The following is a 21,142-nucleotide window of genomic DNA, read 5'->3' as shown; positions in this document are numbered from 1 at the left end:
GTTCCCAAGCGGTCACGTGAGTGTCCTGTCCAGAGACTTTGTTCCTGCTATTGGTCCGTTGACAATAAACATCTTAAAACTTTGTCGGTGTGTGCCTGATCTGAATCCTGCCAAGTCCTGCCATGTCAAGTTCAGAATATTATGACACCAAAGGTAAACAAATGGCAAGGAAAAATGAGAATCAGTAAATAAATAAAAAAACACACTTCACTCACTGCTTGTTCTCCAGCTTTCAAATTAAACCACATGATTTGTATTTTGCTATTTAAATCTTTATCAGACATGCTATTAGTCATCAGTCCAGTAAAAAAAAATGCAATTGTCTACTTTTTCTATTTTTGACCCACAGAACCTAGAAGAATGCTTCAAAGAATTTGAGCTGCACCACAAGCTTTTCTTCTCTGTCCACATCTGTTTTATTTTAAACTTAGAGGAACCTATAGACAGCTGAATGGTGCATTATTTACCTGAATCACACGCTGTGTTTTAAGTTCAAATTAAAAAGCATGTTTTTAGCGTGATTCCAGTGTAAACATACTTTCTGATCAAAACTACTGCAAGCTGAGCTCAGGTGGTTGCACAAAATAATTCATCTTGAGTATTTTCTTATATAATTTCCATAACATGGCACTATGCAACACAATATTCATTCATTTTTTTGTGTGCAATGAAAACACAAAGAGACAACAGCTTCTGCATGCGATCAACAGAAATTTTAGCTGCTGAGCTCACCTCACTTTACAATCTTCTAAGTCAGGTGAAAGTGAACAGGTGAGTGGGGCAGGCATTTCCAACCCTGCAGCACAAACATAAGCTCCCTCCCACCCCCCGCCCCCGCCCCCTTTTAACACACAATAATAATACGAACAGTTATGAACAATTATATATAATTTTTTATAAAATTAAATTTTATAGCAATAAAATGTCAAGTGGTTTTTACACCACCACCTCTAGGACAACTTTTCTACAAACCCTCAATAAACTTAAAGCTATAATAGCCAAAAAATTGCTTTAGAATGCAGCAAATATTCCTCCTCTTTGTTTACAACCAAATTTGGTGATCAGTTACGATAAGTTATGGAAATTCTACCATTAGAAATATAACGGCACAGCTCATTTCCATATGATCTTAGCACCAACTTTTTTTAACACCCTCCGCTGCTCGATTTCCTCCCCTAAAACGACTCTGCTGCTGTCGACTCTTGTCCTCACTGTTTCTTTTCAGAAGAAGAAAGAAGAACTTTACCTTCTCACTTTTTACCTGGCGTCTCTGATTCCACTGTTCTCCCTCTGACTCTGTTTACATCCAGGGATTATATTCCTGACTCAGTATCCTGACTGACTAGTATCCCTTGCGTGTGAGACTGTTGGAACTGTACCCGTCAATGTTCAAATGTAAACAAACTAATTATAATTGTTAGCAACAAAACATGATTAATTTATTACAAATTGTACAGCAGACTTTTGGTAATGACTGATGCTTATAAAAGGGTATTTTTTATCATAGATAACACATATTAACAACAAAATTTTGAACAAACGCATTGAACAGTTTCATATTTTGACAGCTATTATGCCTGTAATGAGCCATACATAGTATAAGATCACTTAAAAAAGGGTAAAATGTGCATCTTATTTTATACCTTAGAAAATAGAAGAACATGTCTTCTTTTTCATGACCTAAAACAAATAGATATATGAACAATAATAAAAAACAGGATGTTATGTTTTCCATGTAAAACACATAATTAAAAGCTGCTTTTTGCTTAGAAAAACAAGAATTCTGGCCCTTCTGGCCACTATCTCTCAGCTCATCTAAGGTTAGGTAATCTGTTTTGTTCTAGTTGTTCTAAATATGTTTGCACATGAAATTCTCAGTCACAGAGTCTGATTTTTCAACAAAAGTCTCATGTAAAGAAAAATATATTTCTAGGCTTTTCCTGCTATATTAAGCTCATCAATTTGATTTGACTTTCAGTTTTGTTTTATTTTGTTCTGTGAGAATTATCTTTTGCTGTTGTCTTTTTTTATCTATTTCTATACATTTTTTGAATGTCTCACAGTCCATGTTATTAAATTGGTTGTTTTCAGCTCCTCCCAAACTCTATCTTTACCTTTTCATAAGTATTTGACAAACACTAATTATTATGGCTTAGAGGATTGCACGCAAGTCTCTCAATTACCCTCCATCATTGTCACAGAAAAGTGGCTCTGCTCTGATCAAAGATAAACCAGGTGTCCACGCAGCTAAGTGTCCCTTTAAATAGCTCTCAGTTTTAACATGTTTCAATCTTTTGTGCTCCTCTCTGTTCTAAAAATGTGACTCACACTGCTCAGTTGTATGTTACTTAATTGCTGTGAGTGAGACAGTCTAAGATAGCAGCAGTAGGTCCTTGGGGCATAGATCATTTTCTTTGTTCCTCAGTCTCTTTGTCCTGCTCAGATTTTTGGCTTAACACCAGCCAAGCTCATTTTTCAGAGAGAAACAATTGGCTTAGCATTCCACTGTTTTCTGTCAACAGCTGTTACACTAACCTGCCGACTTTGTAATTAAAATAGACATGCTCATATCATAACTGTGATTGCACTGCATGCATAGACAAATTCAGACATGAGTGAACAAAGTCTGCCTGTTAAAAGATAGCATAAACAACCCTTGGTTGGACTAACACACATTAAGCACATATATATTAAGCATGCATTTTAAAAAAATGTTTATTTTTTACATCTCCCATCTTTGTGCAAAAGTATACCTCGGGTGCAGTCTATTTTAAATGCTGAATGACGTTGTTCATACTGCTTTCATTCTGGAAAAATCTGAGACAAGCAGATTGTGGTAAACTGTGCGCTTTCATCTGATTGGTATGTGTCTAAAATCTTTTATGACAGGCAGCACAAAATCAGCTCAACAATGTGTTCTTTGATTTTTATAATTCACACAATTTAAATTCACCAGTGTCACAGAGTGCTTGTGTACAGAAACTTCTTACTTCCAACTTCTTTGCTTACTCTCTAGTTACAAAATTACCACGGCCTTCTCGGTCAGCCATGCTGACTTGTTGCGTTCTTCCTGACTCGCCTCAGGCATGTGATGCCAATCATTACAGAGATAAAGAAGCTCAGGCTTATGGGATTCTCACAGAGATCAAACTTGTGGTAAATATCTCATGACTGTACCAAACGTAGTAAATCTGTCAATTTTTGGCACCCTATAGCCAACCACTTAATGACCTTAAGAGCTTGTGATTAACTTACTTATTGAATTATTTCACTCTTTCTATTTTTATGAGTTTGTTTCGGTAGGTAATGCTGTCTTTTAGTCACAGGGATTATGAAATCCTGGACATATATTGAAGACATGTGTCTGACTTCTGTTTATTTCTAACTAAAAACTCTTAGTGTTGCTCAACATACTTTGAATGTTGTTCAGTCAGGTACTCAGCTGGTCATTTAGTAGTAATCTAGATTTTGTTTGGAGTGGTTTGGTCTTTGTTCATCCTAAACTCTCTGGCTCCAGGGGCTTTTCTTTTGTCATTACTGTCATGTTGTTTATGATAAACATAGCTGAAAGGGACTGCATCTGGCTGCAGTGTGTGCGTTTGCCAATGCTGATTTAATTTCACATTACAAAAAGAAAAGACAAAGCACCAAAAACAAACAACAAAACAGTGTGGAAGAAGAAATGTGCAATTTTCTCATTTTGGTCTGCATTTGTCTTTTTTTTTTTTTTCTTCCTTATTAAAACAAAATGGGTGAACCCAACTCTTTCCTGCTTCACAACCAGTTTTGGACACATATTCTGAAACTGCCTCAGGAGAAAATCCAAAACAGCACCAATCTAAACTCTGTATAGAAACACTATTGTTTTCTTGCACAGTACTGTCTTTCTTGCATTTGAATGTTTTTTTTTCTTTCCTTTTTTTAAAAATTTCAAACGATGTATTTAAATTTCAAAGCAATCCTTACCAGATGAGTGTTCAGTCTTGAGGGGCCGTACATGAAGACAAAGAAAGTGCCTGATTTCAATTGGAATCTGTCATTTCGTGTTTAGTTTGGTTTGCTTGTGGAAAAAGATGGGGGTATATAAGAAAGAGGAAAGAGGGTATATTAGGAAAGAGACGTTTGCATAACATAAAAGGCAGCTTTTTCTTTCTTTGCTGCATGAATGTCATCTTCAAAGTATTAGAAACAGGGAAAGTGTATTATGTTGTTCTCACACACACACACAAAAATCTTGTATTCAGTCACATTATCACAGACACTGACAACACAATTAATAGAAGTGTCTTAAAGGATGTAGATGTTCCTATTTCTTTAGTAGGCACATGATTTGATGACATAGTAAGTTTTACTGATGAAGCTATCAAAAACAAAAGACGGAGCAAAATTCCATGGTAATAAAATGCAGATATAAACAACCAGTTGGCATTTACTTTAAAAAACATTGTGCCTAAATAATATTTCTGAAGACAAACCAGATTCAGTATACAGATGGATTGCAACACTTCTGAATGTTTGACATTTCAGAGCAAACTAAGTCACCAAAACTTTACTAAATTTTTAAGTCTTCACATCAGATAGATAGAACATAGTTTATATTACCACTGTAAACCTGATTCCCTCATGTTGATGTGTATTCACCTGAGGCACAAAATAGTAATTAACACAAAGCTTAAAGACAATGCTGCCTGATTCCAGTGCTTGTGTTTTTGCCTTAGAGCAGTAAAATAAGACATAGTTTAAGGAAACAGTAATATTTCTTGTGATGATATGTTTAGGAAAAAAATGTTTGTGTTCTTTAAAACACATAATGATTCCACAGCTTAATAGCAAACTGAGACTAAGTTCGTTCTCAATGGAATGACTATTGTGCAACATTTTTTTCCTCCCAATCCCCATAACACACTCACTAAGGTTAGTCAAAATATTGGTGGCTCACAGCGTAATTAAATGAGATGGTGATCTCTGTGACCTCACCACACCCAACACTTAGCCTGGCATGTTTTCTGCATATAGCAGCCCTACCCAACCATGTATACATGACAATAGAAAAGGTCACAGGGACACCAGAGCAGGCCTCTCACGATGTGTGTGCATGGGTGTGCGTATCTCCGAGGATTGTTAAATTTGTTTTTTGCTATAACCACCAGGGGGCACTGTTCCCAGGTTTTTAATTTAGCTTCGGGCCACCACAGCAGAACTTCAGGCAATGGCTCAAATGTGTGTGGTGTTATAAAGGCATTTAGTTCTAAATTGAAGCCATAAGGAAGAAAAACCCATCACAACCAGAAGAAACACAGCAAAGATAAAACAAAAACATTTTTTGGTACTAGAAATAGGATGTTGTTGATCATTTTATTGACATTACTAACAGACTTAATACTAAAAATGTGTTGTATTAAAAAAGAAATATGTATATTTATTTTGTTTGTTTGTTTTATTAATTTATTTTTTGAATGATCCTAATATTGTCGTAAAGGTGTGTGTTATGAGTTGTTTTGACAAACCAATTTAAAACCTAACATTTTGTTAAAATAATGCATATCCACCACCACCTTTTCTGCCAGTGTTTAGACTAAGCTGGTCGAACCTTTAAAACAACATTAGGCATGACTTTATGTAATATCTTGCTTGATTTTGCTTGAACTGTTAATGCCTAAAGTATGTGTTGTGAATGTCTGTTAGCTACTCCAACATCAAATTGTAGCTCAATATTTGTAAACTTCATTGAGGTTTTGGGATTAGCTGTGATGGCCATTTTGAATTGGAAATAACTTTAAAAGTTATTTATAACACCACACACATTTGAGCCATTGCCTGTAGATGTACAACCAATTAGTTTTCCGAAAGTGTCATCAAAAATTGTCCTGTGGTTCATAAAATATTTTGATAATATAAAGGGCTGACTCCAACAATTAATGTCAAGGTTTTGATCAAAGATGTTGCACATTGTGTTGTGCTCAAAGCAGGTGCTGGAAAAGATGCTCAGCTATGACCTTAATATCTGTATGTGGCGGCCATATTGAAATGGGTTGACACAAAACTTAATCACTTGTAAATTAAATTATTTTAAGGAAACGTTCAGAAAGTTTCATTAAAATCACTCCAGTGGCTCATGAGATATTTTGTTAACAAACAGACACAGTTGACTGCAGTAGTTAATGGTTTTACACACAGATCTCATGCAATCAGTTAGTGCTCAGAGTACAAGTTGAGGAGCATTCTCAGCTACCACCACACCAAATATCTGTCAAATTGACCAAATTATAGACATTTTTACAAACAAACACACGCGCACACACAAACCTTTTTGCTCCGCCTTTACCTTCTGCGGCAGGCGATAAACAACCCCATGGTTTGTGTTAATTGATAAACTTTCTAATAAATATTAAATAGGCGTGCTCTTGGCTCTGTTTTAATAACATCTGCTTCAGCAGAATACTGAAGCACGCTTGTTTTTGTGGTCCAGATATCAAAGTGAGACATCTTATGTGAGTGACATGCAGACCCAGCTATCTTTGATAAATGCCATATGTGTCTCGTGTCTCAACTTTTATGCAACATTAATATAAATGACTGAATTTGTGTTGGGCTCTTTGTGCCCCTAAGAGTGTCCTTCATTTTACATTTGACTTGCTGCCTCTGTTGTGCACCATGCTGAGTAGAAAAGCTTTTTGGTAAAAACAAAGCATTTTGTGCCCAGAAGATGTTGGTTAACATTGTAAGCATGGATTTTTTTTTTTCATGACACACTGATTTTTGTCACTAATATACCTCTTACATTTGGCCACAAACAATGAGCTTGATTTATTTATTACTAGCGTAAAGAGATTTCTGTTTGAATCTTTAATGCATTTAAAAGTTAAAACATTTAAAATAAAACAATTACAAATAAAAAGAAAAGGGGAACTTTTTTTTCAATTTATTTACAATGCCTTTACTCTTCGATGAGTGACACCCAAGTTTTACTTTGGGTATTTTTCAACCTCATACTGACAGAAACATATTGTTTGTTCTGGCCCATTTAGTACTATACAATGTTTATATTTGCACCAAGTACAAAACTACAATAAACCAGTCATGATTCATGGAAGACAGAAGCTGTAAGACATCAGCTTATCTCTTCAATATTTGTTGAGCCATAAAAAAACACATTTATTAAATATGAGCAGGCAGTCACCATTCAGCTTCCTGCATTCTGCCAGGCAGCAGAATTTTTTTTTTTTTTGCCCCCTCAGGCTCTGTGTTGCAGCACTAAGACATCTTACACTTTTTTGCCTGTTTGTAATTTTCACTGACAGCAGTAGTGCTAAAGGCCAGACCTGTAATTCTGAAGGCAGACCCTTTAAAAAAAGCTCTTGATACACAAACAACTCTCAAGCTTTAGATCAGGTTGTGTTTATTTCTTGCTTTTTTATCCTCCACTTTCCACCTTCATTTTTATCTTTTTGTTTTTGTTGTTGTGACCCTCTCCAGTAAAATAAAATATTGTTCAATATTGTCCAGCCTTTAATTTGAACCCTTTTTTTGTTGCTTTTGTTTAAGAGCCCAAAGTTTGTACTGTGACCAAACTGGACCAGTCTCATAGAAATTAATCAAGGTTATCTCATGATAAATAAAGTATAATATTTAATGTCTCTATATGAATATACATCACACAATGTCTTAGGGTACAAGGTTGTACAACAATGATATTTTTTCACAGAATGTGTAAAATATGTATCCTCACGGTTGTCTGTTTGCCAGGGGACATGGATGCCTTTGCTTTCTCTCTGTCTGTGCACCATGGTTGACCCACTGCAGACTTCAGGGTGAGTATTTGACTCTCCGTTGCATGAGAACATTGCAGCTTTTCCACCCTTATTAAAGACACTGCCAGAGTGAGTCAGAGCCAGAATCACTCCGTGTGACTACACCCTGGCTTTCCCCCTGAAAACTTCTCTTCCGTCTTTCAAGACACAAGAGGTTAAGATGTACTATAAGCTGGACTTCCCAGTCAGGTTCACTTAGCAGGAACATGAGGAACAGTTCCCATCATCTTCCACATGGAAATCAGCAACACCTGAGGCAGTGGAGATGAATTCTTAATGTCATAAATGAATATGCAAATATCACTGCATGTCATAACACAAGCCTTAGTCACGATCTGATCTAACAGCTGCCTGGGTGCCAAGCTGCTATCATTGCACCAATGCCTAAAGAATACTAGCTGCATTGCAAACAAGTGAGACTTTAAAACTTTTGGCCAGAACTTTGCCATCATGGGTTTTACAAACACTACTGCATGAACAAAGTTTGAACAGCATCGGCTATTTCGGGGAGAGTTGCAGAGCAACAAATTGCACAACACTGACAGGTTTGATCACTGTGCTCTGAGAACAAACAAGAAGGTTGCTAAATGTGACAAAAGGCAGAATAGCACACATTACTTACCACTGATGTTTAAATGATGGATTTATTATTGACAGCATTCTGTAAAAACTTTGCTGTGTTGCAATTTCCATTGAATTTCCAGGAAGTAATAGGTCACAGTGTTTTGGAAACAAGCTTTGTTTAGTGTTTTATATACACTTTGTGTTAATATTGACACATTTTTTACATTAAAGTGTTTAAAGGGTTTTTACATTGGACCTGATTCAGATAATTATGTTTCCCACATAGTGGGAATCTTCCTCTAAAGTTGGACAGCCTGTCCGTCTTCAGCTCTTTGACATTTGCACACTGGTCATCAGCTCCCCTGAAAATGTGTTATTTATTAAAAAGAAATAAATAAAATCTTGGTAACCCTAACCCTAGTCATTTTTTAGATCTTTTATTGTTAATTTAGAATCAGTGTGGATTTTTATAAATGTGAGACTCTGAAAATAAGCTTACTTTTATGGCTTATTTTCAATTTATGTTAGCTTCAAAACCCATTTTATTTCCCCTATAACTAAAAACTGAAAAGAATAAAATGAGGAATTATTTTTTTTGGGAGCTATGCTATTTGTTAAAGGTAACATCTGAAAATGGTGCCTTTCCTCAGTATAAAAATGATGCTTTGAGTTGTTTGAATAAAATAACACTCTTTGGTTTTGATAGGTGCAATATTTCATGTTTTCTGGGAAGCTGCAGGTGCTATTTGTTGCATTTAAGGTTAAAAACAAATTGCTAAAAAAGTCATAAATTGGAGCTCTTGTTGATATGGTCACACTTTGCGTATTTCACGTTTTTTATTATTCAGGCAGTGTGTCTGTGTGTGTGTTTTTGTGTATTTTATTGCAGGCAGAGCAAGCACGTTTGTTGTAATTTTTGCAACAACAATAAAACCATTCATTCATACAAATACTGGTTTCTGTATCCAAAAATATATATATATCTGTAAATATGTTGAAGAGAATACTGGATTAATGTTAAAGAGTTATTATGAAACAAGAGAAGCAGGAATGTTTTCAGAATATGTTGCAGTAAGTGCTGTAACAATGACATGGATTCATACAAACTAAACATACACAATGAATTGCACATGCATTCAGAAACATACACACATGTAGCTGGAAATGATTAAAGAAGAACAAAGCTAAATGTTTTAAGTGGGTAGGAAAAGCTGAAAACACAAGTTTAGTAAATGACCTCATAAATACCCTGACCTATCTCTTTCTTCTTGTTCAGTCCCTCCCTCTTTCATTGTTTTACAATGATTTCATTTTTTTTATCTTCTGTGTTTTGTTGTAAGATGTAAATGAGGAACATCAAAAGGTTCTGTTCCCCTCCTTTTAGCCCACCCCTATTTTTTTTCCCCACTGTCAGTCCTGCTTGGCTGCTTACTCTCTTCATCTGGTCCTCATATGGGCTTCATTCCCCCCTACTGCAATCCAGCCCAAAACTATTTCCTCTTTCAATTTCCAGGGGAAGTTGTTAAATGGTTTCTGAATCAAACAAGCTTTTTTACTCTCTCTCTCTTTCTCTCCCTCACTTCTCAGCTATTTTTCAAACATCGTATGCTGTTTATAGTACAGTGAAATACTGCCAAGCTAAAAAAAAAAGAGAAAGAAATAGAGGAAAAGACATTAATGTTTCCACAGTGAAAATCAGCTAACCTGATTAAACTCTCCATTAAGATTTCCATCCATCTACTTAAAAAAGACATTAACATGTAAACAGACTCATTACTAAAGTGAACACAGTACTCTCAAGTGTGTTTAACTATTCAGTGTTAAATTCAAGCCCTTTCACTCAGACACGTTTCCACATGGGCTCTTTGTCCTGAGAATGCAGCCAGGCGGGAAGGAGAGCTATAGCTACAGGGTCAGAGAAGTCTGTTCGTCTGAAGGACAAATGCTAACCAGGCAGACTTTCCTCATCCCTCGGTCTCTTTCCCTCCCACCCTGCTCTATGCCGACTTTATGCCCTCTAACCTCGCTACCAGTCCAGAGAACAGAGAAAGAGAGGATCTATAATCCATCACCTCCCCCACCACCTCCTCACTTCTCTCCACTCCCCCTATTTGTCGTTAGCAGCGGTGAGGCGAGGCTGGAGGTGGTGTGTAGCAGGTCTTCAGAGTAAGCTGTGATGACAGGTGTCACTGAGTTACATGGGCGGACCTGTGACGAGTGTCCTGCTCACTTACAATCCTCACTTTGGCGCTTTTCACAAGTCACGAACTGATGAGTGCCAAAAGAGGGCACCAGGATGCATTCGCCCAGCTTGCTTTCCCTTAAAGCTGATAGTTGTTTCGGGCACAAGAACACAAAGATGGAAGAGCGTAAAGACCCACGATGTAAAGTATCTAAAGCTCTTTATCTATGCACAAGAAATTTTAGATATGAGTATTCACAAATGAACACAAACACACACATTCACTCCCTCAAGCCTGGCACTACACACACGCCTGCTGCCAAGCCAGTTTAGTGTAGTCCGGGAGAGCTGCTCTGTCTTAGGGCAGGGACGATGCAAACAAAGCCTTTAGCTCCTCCACGCAGTGGGTAAAATAGATTTGCTGCAGGAGCAGAGAGAAGAAACTCACAGGCACGTCTGTCTTGTTTAACATGATTTACAAAAAGGCTTTGTCGGGTGCAGAGAGGTTGTTAACACTTCATAAAGTATGGTCCAATGATAAATGATGACCAAACAACTTTAATTAGAGTTGCTGGTCTGGTGTTGAATTTTCAAAAAGTCATACAATCGGTTCTGTGAACCAAAATAATGGAAAGAAAACATCACTGACTTGCTTCTGCCGCTTTCAGTGCCAGACGTCGCTTGTTATGTCAGTTTGTGTTGTAGTCATGTGAGATCACATGGTTTTCATGCATTTTTTCACACTTAGCATGTGATGTAGAGGAAGAGGACAAAAGAAGGCTGCCAAATTTAGAAACAATCAGCTCAGACCAAAATTTATCAAAAAGATAATTTACAAAATATATTAATGTTTAAACAAAGTAAACATTATAACAGCAATGACAAGAGTGTGTAACATTATGAGTGTCTAACTAGCTAAAGCAAATATAAAGTTTTCCAGTAATGAGTCTAAAATATCTGATGAAAGCTCAGCAGTTGGGACTTTAACCTTTTTTTCTCACTCAGGGACCCCAGCTCAATCAGTGATGTGATCACAGCATGACAAACAAGGCGGTATGGCATGGGAGGAGCTGACCATTCATAAGATCATAGCAAGAACTGCATTTCCATTTCACTGGGATCCCAGCATGCATATACACACTCAGGAAGACCCTCTTTTGTATGTGAGGCAGGGACTGCCCTGCCCTCCTTTATCCCGGAGCCTGGTTTGAAGAGGTTAATGAGCACAAACCTGGTACCTTTATTCTCTTCAGGACAGCTGCCACTCACCCACCAATTCTTCTGTGTAAACCCACGTACTTACTGAAGAGCAGCCCTGCAGTCAGCCAATATACACACCACTCCTACCTAACTCTTTTTCCCTCTGAGCTGCTTTTCCCCACTGAGGCACACAAACAGTCAAAGCTCAGTTCCACCTTTTCACACTGTGCCCCGCTCAAAGGGAAGCTGGCAGGGAATCTAGAAAAAAGCTGTGTTTGTTTAAACATGCCTTTAAAAAAGTAAGAGGGGAACCTGCTAAATGGGAGGCCAGAAGGGCCCTGCTGCACACACTGAGGCAGTGAAGCTGCAGAGTTCAGACTGCTGCTGTAAGCTGAGATATCACTGTGTGTCGGGCATCACCTAAAGCCTCTTAAAACAACGCTAAAGCTGTTAAACTGCACTATGTGGTGCTGTTATGTGTCTTCCAGCGATGAGGAGAAATATATGACAGTTCCTCTTAACGGCACAATATTTTTTTATTAGGAAAACAGTTATTATTTTTGCTTATTCGCTATTTTTAATAACAGTTTCCTGACATTTTTTTTTCTTTTGCTTGTTTTGTGGTCTTAAAAAGTTAAACAGTGAATAAAATGAGACATTTATGTATTGATTTATTTTATAATTTATTATTTGTTTAACTGTGCTTATGTCAGTAACCCTGTTGATTTTGGAAATAAAATTATCCAAGCATCTTTTGGCCTTTAACATCCTAATTTGTGCCATTTTTTTCTTGGATAACTGACTGTGAGTTAATATGGCCAGTGACATTTTCACAATTCACTGAATATAATTTATTCACATCCATATAAAATGCCAAGCAAGGTCTTATATACCACATCCTCTAACTTACTGTCTGATGAAAAAATTATTCATTTATCTCTTCTTTTTTTTTGCATCTTTTATCGAACACTTATTTGCATCATTTATTTTTTTCAGGCAAAAATTACAAAAATAAACTCACTTTATCAGATTAAAAGAAGACATTATTTTCTATTCTTTTCACGACAGAAAAATTGTATTTCAGTCAATGAAAGTAAACGTGTTATTTTGCAGGTCTGACAACAGAAGGTTTTCAGGGTTGATTTTGTGCAGTACTGCAGAAAGACGCAACCCTGTGTCACGCCTGGACTCTGTCTCAGACTTGTCACCACTTTGATCTGACTGCTAAACTGCATTATAGAACCCCACCCCCACCCACCCCAATTAGGTTCATTTGCACTAATAACGAGGGTTTTTATGTCCGATGACCTCTAGAATCCATTGTTCCAGAATAATTAAAGATGTATTGGGCCTAAGAGTGTAATAAATGAAAAATTAAGCTGAATAGTTAAGTTCCTTTTTTTCCTTTAATAAGCCTTGAAATTGTCAGATTTTCTTTTTTTTACTTGTGACTTTGTTACCTATATACATTTAATAAGTTCTTTTGGCTGTTCCCTTCTTCAGGGGTTGCCACAGCAAGAAAACTCACACAAATGATTTGGCAACTGATATATATATATATATATATATATATATATATATATATATATATATATATATATATATATATTGTACAAGCATAATTGCAAAACAGTCCTGTTTTTTTTTCACAACACAACTGTGGGAATATTGTTTTTTTTTAGTTTTCATTAGTTTAAAAAATAATTTGTGCATTCTGTTGTTAACTGACTCCTTACAAGAACATGACACTCACAAAGGACATTTGCATTTATGCAGATTAAACTAATCTGTTGATCTCCGTGTCTGTCTAATAAACGAGGCGCCGTAGTGTGTGTGGATATGAATGTCTGTGTGCATGAAGAGGACGGGTTAATTAGGAAAACTGCGCCTGGGCTTCCCTGAAAGGTCACACGTTGCCAAAGGCTTGAATACATTCCCCTCTCTTGATATGTCATGAAGTGACAAGTGCAATAACAGATTTACTTATTTATTTATTTTTAATTTTATTGCTGCAACAAGAAGACATGATTAAGGAGGTTTATTGCTTCACTGGCTTGACATAATGTACTTTCTTTGTTCTAATTGTCTTTCTCATTAATACATAGCCCATGGAGAGTTTAACTCAATTCATTATTTTAATTCACTCAAGTTTTTTTGAATTTGTAAAAGCTCTGTTTTATATTTTTTTTAATTTTGAACATGTTGTCCCAGTTTTGATTTGTGTTGAAAACAAGAGATGAACACAAGATTCATTGTGAGGCGGAAACTTGGCTGCAAAAATATTTTCCTAACTTATTATCTTTATCTATCTCCTTCCATTTTAGCTGCTTTGTTTGATAATTACTGCTTCCTCCACCCTATCAAATTATTCAAATTAGGTGCAACTTACCTGACAGGGCACAGCCATTGGCTGATTTTCACACAGCACACACAAATCAGTGTGACTTTATTAACATAGCATGGGGAAGTTACAAACTAGAAGTTCACACTGCTCTAAACAGAATATGATAATAAATGTAATGTAGAGAAAAGCTTAGATGGTTTAAAAGTCTGGAAGATGCATTTTAGCAGCATTTGAGCAATAGCAAAGAATGATCTTGAGCAGAGTTCCTGAATAATTCCCATCTAAATGTTGTTCACTGAGTGGCTCAAAAGTTAAAATAATAAAACTAAAAACAGTTTAATCCAAAAAGTTCTCTCAGTTTCCTTTATCATCACTGAAGTAACAATTAATCATCATGGGAGGCACATTTTATAGAAATAATACTGTGATCAACCAAACCACCACCATTGTCCACGCCATCCCCTGACGCCTGTGAACATCTGATTCTGCCCTTGTAAAACATTACTGAACTCTTGTTTTAAAAACAAAGTTGTGGCACCAACATATTTAACTTCATCTCCTTTCCATCTGGTTATGATCTCCAGGAGAGCTCTGTGCTGTGAGCACAGAAAAGAAAAAAAAAAAGCAAATCAGAGTGAAGCAATGTCGAGGTTTTACTGCATCCTGGTACATCCTGCCTTAATGAGGCCCCCCTCTCTCTGCCCATCTGTCCACAGCAGGATTGGCTGCACAAGGCCCCCATTTTGGTGAGAAGGTAGGCTGTGTGAGCATTTTGATTCAGTCAGCTAAAGAACGATCTCTTCTCTTCTGTATAATGTGTGTTGTTGTACTTTCAGCTGCTCCCTTCTTCAGGGATCGCCACAACAAGCAAACTTGCACAAAACATTTGGCAATTGTTTTGTGCTGAATGCCCTTCATGACTCAACCTGGACTCAAACCTTCAGCCTCTGGATTACAAGACTGCAGCACTGACAACTAAGCTAACACAGCCTGAATGTTGCATAATGTATAGTGTGTATTAAAAACTAGATGTTTTTTTTTTTTTTTTTTTTTGAACACTTTGTTTAGAAATTTATTTTTATGTGAAATACACATGCCTAGGATTTATTTTATTATTTTTTTTATTCCCACAGGAAGGAGACTGTCTTATACATTCAAACTGCCACCCCACCTCTGATGACCCGTCTCATTAGCTGGAGCTGCAGCGGCTTGTTAACCTCACTAATCCAAATAGGAGCGTGCATAAAAGAGCCCAAGAATTTACTGCCAGGTCCACACTTCAAAGGGACGCGTCAGCCAGCAGATGCAGTGTGTGTGTAGGTACTTGTGTGAGAGTGCAATTAGAAAAAAAAAGGTGATTAAGTTTGATAAGTTAGTGAAACAAATGCAAATTACAATTTGATCCTCGTTGTTGTCTCAGAATGGCAAAGCAAACTGGATTGTGTCAAATTTGGCAATTTTCTGCATCAAGTTTGTTTTTTCAAAAACCTGATACTTAAAAGTGAAGTACCAACCCCCCAACCCAAATACAGGAGTGCAGTAGGCTAGATACTGTGTCAAATTCCCACAGTTTTTAAAATAATGCATGTGTAACAGAGGCGTGCTGAAACATGTCCTGTTCACATCATCCCACCTGGAACTGCCAACACATAACTGATATCTTCACTCCACAGACTCAACAGGTCCAGTTTTCTCAATAGAGTCACATAAAACTGACTTATTTAAAGGATTTGAATAAACAGAAATATCATTATCAATGTTATTTTGTTATTGTTTTTCCCCACTATAATCACAGTAAACTATGCAACCAAACATCTATAAATTTAAAAATGTCCTAATATTTCAAACAATCTACTTCATTGCAACAGGACAACTGGAAGCAGGTGGGAAATACCTCAAAGAGGGGTAGCTTTCTCAGGCTGGCATGCTTAACTTTGTGCTATAAACAAAGCTTTATTATTATTATTATTATTATTATTATTATTTTAACGAATTTAGTAAAAGATTACAAATTGGAAAATATTACTGTTTTGATTTAGAAAAAAACTCCAAGGATCAGTCAGCACCTACCTCCTCCCTCTCTTCCAAATCTATTCACTTAACCAGGTGTGGCAGTCAACACTTGGCAAACTTCGAAATCCCAGAGGTGCAGAAAGCTACTTTGTCAAGGGGAACATGTAATCCATTTATTCAGTCCTACATGTTTATTTTTTAGAGACGCTGTGTCACTTACACTGTGGTTGTTTGCTTTTCGTCATTTTCAATGTCAGCACAAACTTCTCTTTTCATATTATTCAAACAAAGTAAGACACTGTGGTTTGGTTAGGTCGACCCAGAGTGGGACTTCTCATAATACTCTACAATAGCTGGTATGAAGTCTGCTCATACCAGCCCAGTTGCTACTGCTTGAGCCCCTGGGTTTTTTTAGATAAACTGGTTGAAGGAGATCAGCAACTCTCTAAAAAAGATCAGTGAGTTTGTTTAGAAAATCCCACTTATTTGTAGAGCAGATTGATAAAAAAATATATACATGTTGGCAAATCAACACTGAGTTTAGTCAGAGCGATCCACTGCTGCAGTGTCCTCATGTATGAAGTGCATGTTATCTACTCACCTCACAAAAGAACTAAATCTGTGCTTCTTCAGCTTTCAAGGCTTTTAAAACAACTCAAGGTGGAGCAAAGTGATTTCAGCTGGTAAAGTAATCACTGACATGTTCTAACTAGACACATGACTTGAACCAGGAAGTTGAAGCTACATAGAGCATGGACCCCGTAGCAGACTGGTCACAGTACAATTTTCAAGTCCTGCCCCTTCATATTAGGAAATGGGACTTTTTCCTGAATAAAAAAAATTAAAATACACTTCAGATATTTTTTTTTTCACTTGTTGAATTTTGTTGATTTGAAGTTCATATCTTGCTGCTCTGATATGCATTTTTATAAGTTTAGTTTAAATAAGTTATTTGAGGTTTAAAAAAATTGTAACGTTACACTGTGATTGACAACGTGACAGCCTGGTAACAAGTTGGGAGGGTGTGTTTTTGTGACTTTTGTATCTTTTGTATCTTTTGACTTTTGTATTCCACACATTCTTTATACCGCCCATCTACGTTGGTGGTACGGCCACACATCCCTAATGACTGTTTCCACATTTACAGTACTGCACATATTACATAATTGATTTCAAGTTCTCTTTTTAATTGCAACTTCCTAAAATTTAATGGGTAAAAATAAATTTGTGGTAATAAAAGAATTATTTCAAAAAAGTCAGAAGAACAATCAGTGAAAAAAAAAAACAACAACAAACAAAAAAAGTTTCCTAGCACTTTATTTTTTGGCCCTGGAGACTCTGCTACCAGTGTCCCATTGAGGTTAAACATCCTGACCAAGAGGTCATGTCATCATTTAACGAACATATTTCATCCCGCCGTTTGCAGTTCACATGTTAACATAGAAATCAGGTTTGATGGCAGGACAAGTGAGCTGACAAAGGAAAAAATAATGAGAAATAGGGGGGCTGTCTTGTCTTGTTTCCAGCAGCATCATTCCTCCCCCTGCTGTGTCTGTGGCTGTATGTTGTGTTGTCCTAATCAGGCCAGTCAGCACTGACACACAGCAGACTGCACAGCAGGATTGCATGGCCCTCACTCTCAAAGTGTTGCAATTCCTGTCAGTCTTTTGAATGAGAGAAGTTTTTTTTTTTTTTTTAATTTTGATGTGTTATATTGGTGTCCTTAAAGATTGAGTCCTTCATTATTGTATCTTATCCCATGTTTTCTCCATGTGAGTCTTTTTTTCATCCCACATCTATAAAAATAGGTGTTAGACAGACATTCCTTTCAGCTACATGTGCAGATACAATAATTTCAAGCCTGTTGCTTGGAGTGATGGGATGTACATTGATCTCTGTGGAGAAATGTATGACAATGATGAGACTCGGGGTGACTATTTTATTTGATAATATGTGGGGGGTTATCTTTAATTTAATTAGGCAGTACTGAGGGGCAAATAAGAAGAGTGAGTGGAGGGAATACCAGGGGCAGAAACAGTGGACATCATGATAATAATGCTAATTTAATTAAAAGGTTACCCACCTACTCAGTCACTTAAAGGGAAGAGATGAATGCTGCTGCTAGTGATGCATCTCCCAGTTAATGCCAGCTTTCACAGCGCTGCCTAACTGTGGCCTCTGTCCCTCTCGGTGTGTGTGTGTGTGTGTGTGTGTGAGTGTAATGACGATAAGGGGAACGGACCCCCAAACAGCTCCCAGGGCTCCAGTCCTAATTGGTTAATTAATCCTCACAGAGCTTGTCTGTAGAGCCAGAGGCACTGAGAGTAGAAAAGGGGGAAGAGAGGTACGGAAATGAAACTGGAGGGATGTGGAGGAGTGGTAGTGAGATGAAAAAAAGAGCAAGTTTGATAATGATATCAGCAGCATTAGAGGGGGTATTTTACCTTATATTACTGTGTGATTCACACAGGTTTGAATCAGTTACAACCATTGAGAATATTTTTGTTTTATTTCATATTTTGACAGGATGGATTATTTTACATTTTTATGATTTGTGATGTGAAACACTTTAGTTTTGTTCTTGTTGTTGTTTTCTTTTGCTCGAAAACTCCTCTTCTCTCTTTCACTTTCAGCCTTGACCCTCCTCTGTCTCATTTCTAACTTTCTCCTTCTCTTTTGTCTGTTTTGTAGAGATGGGTTACAGTTGGCCAGAGGGAAGGGCAGCCAAGTATAGTGTTTGTCTGGGTGATATTCACTGAAAGAGACAAGTATGTAATTTGCTGGTAGAGCCAGCACACCACACACTTTGTTCTTGCATAATCTGCTGATTGCATGAAATAAAATAAATGTCTAATGTAGCTGTATATGACATAAATTTGCCAGTGTTTCGTTTTTATAAGCATTTATGCAAAAGAAAATTCTGCTAGTTCAGTTTTTTTCCAAAGTTATTAAGACAAGAGAATAGTTTTTTGTGACAAAGTGAATTTTTGCATCATCACTGTTTATTTTACTTTTTTCTTAACTAAAGTATAGAGTTACTTTCAGTGTTATTTATTAATTTGTTGGCTATTTTATTGTTAATTTGTTTGAAAACAAGATTGCAACAAAAACTAACTAGCTGAATTTCATAAAACAGAAGAAAAAAGTGAACTGGATTTTGTGAAGGGCTTATCTCTTGTACATTTATTTTGATTTTCCTGGAACAAAAATATGTTGTTGTTTTTTCACTACTGTTAACAGTGATATAAACTTCAGTGGGAATTATTTTCAGAAAACAGAGACATTGTACAACTTTGCCCACTCATATTTATCAGATCTGCATGATTGTTTTTTTGTTGCATGCGTGTGGAACTTCATGTTTGTTGTGAGTCATTGTGCTGTGCTAATTCAACATGCCACTGTCATTTGTAAATACTCAAAGTCTAAGAAAAGAAGTCTGTAAGCCCACGCACAGTGACACTGAGGGAAACCCAGTGCAAGTTTGGAGGTACCAGAAACATTCAACCTATAGACAGCCTGTCTTTCATACACAAACACACAAATGCAACATGCACTCCGGTGAATGCAATCTGTGCACAATCTTCTTCATGTGAAAAGGTTCAGTGAATACAGTTAAAAGCTTTTGATGACTGAAGGAGCTTGTACACACACTCCTAATCCCATTCACACTGCTGGTAAAACAACAGTTGCTGCACATTGAGCTGTACACACATAGTTCTGTGCACAACTAAAAAAATTGTTTATCAGGCAGTTCTAAAATGCTCAAGTCAAAATGTTGTGCATTTACTATATATATATTGTTTTTATATATATAACGTTTTATATAAAATGTTTTATATATATAAAAAATGTTTATATATATAAAACATTTTTTATCTTTAATGTAAGAATACTTCATGATCTCAGAAGATTTTTGGCTGCATACATTACAAAAATCTTCCAAGATTAAAAATAAATAAGTACAACAATTGAGGAGTCTGTAGCTTTTTCATTAAATATTAAAGGTCATTGTAACTATTTTGTTGCAGCTGCTATTCAAATAGTTTAGTAAAGATGTGGTGGTGTAGTGAAACAAAAATGACCCAAGTCAAACAAATTGTTAGACTTGGATGTGTCCACCCTGAGGCAATGACAAGTGCAGCACCAAGCAGACTGTATGTGACATAGCAGAGTTTCAAACAAACCTAAAATGGTCACACAGTGACAGCCGAGGCAAACAGTCTGTGTTCGTCTGCATGTGTAATCAGTCACAAAGAAGTTATGATACAAGGATATATACTGATGCACCTGTTAACATACAGGCATCACATCTAGAATGTAATTCTGTTTTTGCTTGCATTTTTTTCTTTTTATTCACGACAGACTTGCTTAGTTAAGATAAAGGGGATTACAAACCTACAGTGTGGTCAGTTATCATGTCTTTGCTTTAAAACATCACATTTTCCAATAGAAAATGTGATGTTTTCACCAGAAGGAACTGTAACTCAAATGTGAAACCTCTATTACATGAGTGTTGGAAAGCATTTTTATGTGTGCTTAATAAAGAGTTCATTGTTGGTGTTCCACTTGTGACATTGTGTGTCTGCCTCTGTCACCTTGTTTCCTCAGACATCAAAGAACAAGGCGAGGAGTGTCAGAAGTTATTTGGCCGAGATGGAGCCACGCGGCACGCTGCCATTCACTTTGAATCAGCTCGCACACTGAGAGATCCAGCTCAGCCTGCAGGGCACGGCCACTGCTGCACACGCTCACACACACACTCAGACACACAACTGCATCACCCCAACTCATTCAGCCTCACAGACACACAAAACACAAGGTAACCCTCATCATCCGCCCCCACCCACCCACCACCATCACTCCTCTTGACCTGAGCAGACACAAGGAATGAACAGATACCTCCAACCCGGCAAACACACACACATTTAATGCCCATGCACCAGATTTGTGTTGCCACCCCATTTTATTGTTCTTCCATTCTCTATTATCTCCAAGACTTCTTTCCTTTCCAGTGATTTTGGACCCCCC

The 21,142-nt window shown here is 36.9% G+C and overlaps 1 long non-coding RNA gene across 3 annotated transcripts in view; it reads left to right on the top strand.

Annotated features, from left to right (window-relative positions):
- The window catches only part of LOC119616933, a 44,572-nt gene extending 23,436 nt beyond the window's left edge, over window positions 1-21,136 (top strand). The window contains exons 2-7 of one of the 3 annotated variants that reach the window (XR_005233025.1): window positions 7,747-7,811; window positions 14,818-14,855; window positions 14,938-15,112; window positions 15,235-15,417; window positions 18,806-18,882; window positions 20,723-21,136. This is a non-coding gene — a long non-coding RNA (uncharacterized LOC119616933). The remainder of the gene's footprint in view (window positions 1-7,746; window positions 7,812-14,817; window positions 14,856-14,937; window positions 15,113-15,234; window positions 15,418-18,805; window positions 18,883-20,722) is intronic. The other 2 variants (XR_005233026.1, XR_005233024.1) reach the window with 2 other exon arrangements.
- The last annotated feature ends 6 nt before the right edge of the window (window positions 21,137-21,142 follow it).

The sequence above is a fragment of the Kryptolebias marmoratus genome, linkage group LG4 (assembly GCF_001649575.2).
Source record: "Kryptolebias marmoratus isolate JLee-2015 linkage group LG4, ASM164957v2, whole genome shotgun sequence".
In the NCBI taxonomy this organism is placed as follows: Eukaryota; Metazoa; Chordata; class Actinopteri; order Cyprinodontiformes; family Rivulidae; genus Kryptolebias; species Kryptolebias marmoratus.
This window is presented reverse-complemented; position numbering and strand designations above follow the sequence as displayed.